The sequence below is a fragment of the Hibiscus syriacus genome, unplaced genomic scaffold, assembly GCF_006381635.1.
Source record: "Hibiscus syriacus cultivar Baekdansim isolate YM2019G1 unplaced genomic scaffold, ASM638163v2 tig00010271_pilon, whole genome shotgun sequence".
NCBI classification, from domain to species: Eukaryota; Viridiplantae; Streptophyta; class Magnoliopsida; order Malvales; family Malvaceae; genus Hibiscus; species Hibiscus syriacus.
In genome coordinates this window covers 209,814-216,072 of record NW_024062211.1, presented here as the reverse complement: position 1 = coordinate 216,072, position 6,259 = coordinate 209,814, and positions in this window count along the sequence as shown.

Sequence of the window (6,259 nt, the reverse complement as noted above, 5' to 3'; positions counted from 1 at the left end):
AAATAAGGAAAATTTATTTTAAGGTTTGATATGATGAATGGATGATTAAACATGCTTTGAAATGTTGTTTGGACCAATATGGAAGTTTGTAAATGTTTGGGGACTAAATCACTTTATTTAGGAATATTGGGTTTGAAGTGGAAATTAATTTGAAAAATTGATGTATTATGCTCGAATATGTTATTGGAAACTTGGAATTGAAGTCAATGGTTGAATTGAATATTGAGAGACTTGAAATTGTATTTTGAAGTGTAAAGGTTAGCATTGATCGTATGAAATAGAATTAATATAGAATAAGTATCTAAAGAATTGTTATGAATAATGTGCGCCTAAGTTAGTAAGATACTAACATATGTGTTATATGAATGATGCTTGTATAGACTGTTGTAGACATCAATTTTTTTTTATTTTAAAATTTATTATTATTATTATTATAATTATAATTATAATTATTATTATTATTAATATATATTATTTATTAATATTACAAAACCCATAGCCCAATAATCAGGCCCATATTACAAGCCCAAACCAGATAGAAACCCTAAAATATTTAGGGTTTCAGTTAGGGTTTTCTAACCCTAGCCCCATGCGCCGCCGCCGCCTCAAGGGTTTCCAGCCGCCTCTGAAGTCCTCAGCCACCGTCGTTGGTTCCAGAAGGCCACACGTCCGTTGCCTACGCTCCACCAATGCCACGAAGCCACCCCGAAGAAGCCTCCAGAAGCTCTGCTGCCACAACCCCGACCGTCCACGTCGCCTCTATGGTGAGTCACCAGCATAGCTTTGGTGACTAACCGAACTTTTCACCCTTCAGACCGGTCCGATGGCCACACCGGTGATGGCTATAAAGCCATCACCCCATCTACGAAAAAAGAAGAACGGAGACGGAGAGAGAGACAGAAACAGATAGAAAAGATACAAAAACAAAGAACAAATAACCCACAACCAGCAATCAACAACAACGCAGCAAGAAAAAAAAAGGAGAGAAGAGAGGAAAGAAACTTACTCTGTCATCGGAGAACCCCAACCGTCCCCGGATACAACGAAAACCGAAGGTACTTTTGTAGATTTGCTCCGATTGGGAGCTTTTTAAGGAAAAAGAACATCGGAAACGGTTTTAGATCGTCCCGATCTATATTTTGGTGTATTTTTGTAATTTCCGGCCACCATTAACGGTGGCCGGCAGCGGTGGTCGGAGCCCAGCCGTTTCAGACCTTAAATAGGCCTTCCCGAACGACGTCGTTTCGGGAAGGACTATTTGTGCAAATTTTAATTGTTAAATCCCGTCCGCAGCCATTATAACTTGTATCTTATATTTTAGTCACTAAATCGAGTTTATAATCCTTTTAATTCAGATCTTTAATTTTAATTTTATTTATTTTAGTCCTTTGTATTAAAATAATATATTTAGGGTAAATAACAGATTTAGTCCTATAATTTTAATAATTAATATCTTAATCTGAATAGTATGTTTTAATTTATTTATTCTAATATCCGAATTTTATATAATTTTTTTTAGTCACTAAATTAATAAATAAGAAATAGCATGTTTAATCCCTATAATTTTGATTAATTATGAATTAATATTAATTTTAATTTTACTATAATGTAGTCACTAATTTTAAATCTTTTCATTTATTTTATTGCTTTTAAATATATAGTTCTAATTGTATTTTTATTTGTTTTAATTTTACTTGTTTATATATTTAAATATTTTTTATTATTATGTAGTCATAAATATATATATAATAATAATTTATTTTTTAAAAAATAAATTATTTTAACATTTATTTGTCAATATCAAAGAAAGGGCAGTCTTATACAACTGGATGTCCTATTATGGTATTTTAAAATTAAATATTATAAAAAATTATTATTAATTTTATTCAAATTAATATTTATTAATATCAAAGAAAAGAGCTGTCTTAAGGCACCTAGAAGTCCTTTTTCGATATTTTTAAATATTTTTATATAATTTGAAATAATAGGATTATAAATTAAATATATTTTGAATTTTTAAATTTTAATAATAGGGACAATTTATAATTAAAAGTACCAATTTTGGGCGTTGTAGGGGTGCTAATCCTTCCCTAAACGTAACATACCACGAATCCCTTTTTATTATTAAAAAGAACGAATTTTTGGTTATAAACGCAGATCAGTTCATTTTTTTAATTGATGTTTCTTAAAACTCTTTTAAAAAAAATAATTTTAGGTATTCGACCTACCTGACCCAAAAGGCCGATGGCGACTCTCAAATTATTTTCAAAACCATTTATTCATATCATATTTCCTGCCAAATAAATTTTTTCGTACCCGGACGAAAACCGGTTACGACAGCTTGGCGACTCCGCTGGGGACATTGTCAAACTTTTAAAATCAATTATAAATTGTCTCTATAAATTAAAATTTATATTTAATTTACAATTTTTTCTTTTCAAATATTTTATATATTTATTATTTTCATAGTATGTATATATTTTCTTATTAATATTTCATTTTTATTTGCAAGTATTTTATTTCATTATTTATTTTTCTGTCAGAGGTTTGAACATTTCTCCTCACACACAACACTTGCATTGCATAACATAAAGCTCTATAATTGAGTTTGTCCCTTTTAAGTGGGAGTGAAAGTGACGTCTTCGTGAGAATTTATTCTCCGTGTCAGACCTAGCAAGTAACTTTCGGGGTTCATATGCTCTATGTCTTCGTGAGAATTTATTCTCCGTGTCAGGCATAGAGAAATATATCCCCTCAAATTGAACTCGATCCATTTTAGTCTGTGATGGATTAGGATTGAGGGTTAGCAACCCAAGGGGCACTAACAAGGACAATTCGGGTACCTATATTCTTAGATCTGAAACCCTGCATATAATAAACCCTAGAAACTCTTCCGATCCGAAGTCATGCTGAAATTTTATCCAAAATAGGTGTACACACAGAGAAATGAATTCTAATTTTACTGTTAATTTATTTTTTTTTCTGATTAAATTACATGTATATTTAAATTATTTAAATTATGAAAAAGCATGTTTAAATAATAATATTTAGGTAAATGTTATTATTAAATTTCTTTATTATGTAAACTAATTCATTTCTTTTTGTGTGTTCTTTATCTTTTCTGTTTGCATAGCATCATACAGGATAAAAGGCATTGATCCTTGTGTTAATTGTCTCATTGGAAAGCCTTCATCCATGGATAAAAAGTGTTCAAGTCAAGTAATTCTAAACTCAGAAGTAAGACAGTGGGCTGAGGACTTACAAAGACAAGAAGGAGACAGTCTGCAGGATGATTATGTATCTGACTTGGCCAGTTATGCTCCAGTTTCGCTAAAAATAAATGATATGCAAGATTTGCGAAGCATTTGGGAAAGTTGGGATTTAAACAAAAAATTGCAGTTTTATCAGACTTACGGAGACATCCCATATTTGCTCTATGTCGAAGTTGATGATGAATTACTCAGAGCCCTAATTCAATTCTGGAATCCAGGGTACAATTGCTTCACTCTCAATAAAGAGGACTTGGTCCCTACTATTGAAGAGTACACAACTTTGCTACATATCGAAGGGGCTTTGGAGAATCGAATCTATTCAAAGTCAATTAAAACTCAACCCTTTCGAGTTAAATTAGCAAAGATTGCCGGGGTACGAGAAGAATGGGTGGCATCCCGTACAAAACAAAAAGGCGAAAGCGAAGGCATTGCTTGGACCAACATTAAAGAACTTATTCAGAGTCATCCAGATACTAAAGTACGATTCGATGTATTTGCTCTGGGTATATATGGTATGGTCATCTTCCCAAAAGTATTGGGATATGTTGAAGCTGCAGTGGTAGATTTGTTTGAACAGCTACCGAAAAAGATTAATCATGTTTCTGCAATTCTAGCAGAGACTTTCAGATCGTTAAATGCTTGTAGAAAGTTAGGAGGTGGACGATTCTCAGGGTGTACCCAGTTGTTATATGTTTGGGTCCGTAGCCATTTCTGGAAGACAGAAAAGGTTTCATACCGAAGCTTTAATACGGATTACTCACCATTAAAAGAATTTCTGGAGCAAGAATGGCCGAAAGAAATTAAGAAAGATATGTGGATTAATGCTTTTCGAAATCTGCAAAGTAATGATGTTGTTTGGTGAGCCCCGTGGCAAATCCAAAGGGAATTCTTTTACAAATGTGGTGATTACAATTGGATAATGCTGCTCGGATTATGGGGATGAATTGGATATGCACCACTTCTGGTCATAAGACAGTATGAAGGTCGTCAATTTGTACCTGTCACCGCTGGATTACATTCATCTGAGTTCGCATTCCATAGCAAAAATTAAAAGAAATATCATGGAAGCCGTTACAGCTTGGAAAACAACTTTTTGTATCCGAGCTAAAGCAGCAAAAGAAATGCTAACTCCTGATTATGAGGAATGGAGATATGTCAGGAAAAATGAAAATATTCCTCTACTAGATCAAAATGAGGATATCTCTATGGAAGATCGCATTAAGGTGGTTCCATCAGAGATTGAAATCTTGAGAACTGAGTTTGAAGCAGAAAGAGAAGGCTGGTCAAGAGAATTAGAGCAAATGAGACGAGATAAAGCTATGTTGGGTGTTGATATTGACTTTCATTCATCACAATGTGCAATGTTGAGAGAAAACAAAGAAAAATTTGATGGTGAATTTAGAGCATTAAAGAAAAATTACCAAGAGTTATATAAATCCCGGAAAGCATCAGGACCAAGCCAATCGACGGTACAGATGACCAGAGAATTGAACATCGAGAAAAGTCGAGTTGAAGATCTGAAAGGAAAGAATAGCCGTCTACTCAAAAGCCTTGAGAAAGGAAAGCAAAAAATGGAAGATTTTGAGGTTGACAGAAGAGAGAAAATTATAAACACAAGGCTGAACACCGCGAGATCATGAATGAAATGCAAAGAGAAAGGGATCGAGCCAAAGATTTAGAAGAAATGAAGAATGAAATCTTTGATAAATTTGAAGGTGAGAAAAATATCATGTTCCAGGGATTTGAATCTGAAATGAACCAGCTGATTGCTGAACTTGAAGTCAGGGGCCAAAAGATTGAAGAATTCAATGTTGAAAAAGAAAAATGGGAGCTGGAAAGAAAGAATTTCAACACCAAACTTGAGATAGAGCAAGAAGTGGCTAGTAATTGGATGCAAAGATGCAGAAACAAGAATGTTCAAATCCAGAAGATTAATCAAAGAACGCAAGAAGCACGAACAAAACTTGAAGAAGATCTGGATCAGTCTAGAAACAAAAACTCAGAGTTTAACGCTTACATTTTTCAACTTGAAGAATCATTATTTCAAGAAAAGGTTCGTCTAGGACCTAATGATGTCAAAGAAAGTAATGAGGAAAGTGCTTCACTGCGAAGACGCATTAGAGATCTTGAAAAAATTCTGTACAATTGTCAAGTCAGAATCACTGAGTTAGAGCAAACTCTTGAAGGAACGAATGAACAATGGCAAAAGTCAACTGATTTCTATGTTGAAAGAAGCGAAGAAAGAAGTAATATGGTGTTCGAGGCCATGGTACAAATGAGCGAAGTTGCTAGATATGTTGGGGAACTAGCTGTTGAAGCCAAAATAATTGAGCATCACGTTGATCCAGTTTCTAAGTGCGGAAAGAAGGTGTCATGGTTAATGAAAGAAATTATAGAGTTTAATAGGAAAGCTACGCCTTATCTGTAGTTATGAACTATTATAAAGAAACTTTTGTATGCCGATGAAAGTTGTTCTATGACAATTAACTTTTTGGATCAATACCTTTTTGTATACATGCATTTTGCATACATTCATTATTCATTTCATGATTTTCTTTATGTATAATTTTTATTATTAAGATAAAATTCATTAATTAAAATTTGGAAAAAATAATATTAAAAGATTTTTCAATCGCAGTTATTCTGGCCAAAAGAGAAATACAACATCACTACGGTACTAGACAAGCTACTAAGAGAATTATGGAGGATAAAATACAACGTATTGAGGAACATCATAATAAAGAACAAGCAGAAATGAGAATGAAGCTGGAAAAAATTGAAGACAGTATTGCAAATTCACAAGACAACATGATGCAGAAAATAGAGGACATGTTTAAAAGGCAGGCTATCATTGGAAAAATGCATGAAAATCCTGTATCTTTCGACCAAGAACCTATGTATCCTCTAGGTTTTCCACCAGAACCAATTTATCACTCTGGTACTACACCTATACAAATAAATGCTCGTACATCAGCATTTCAAGAAGC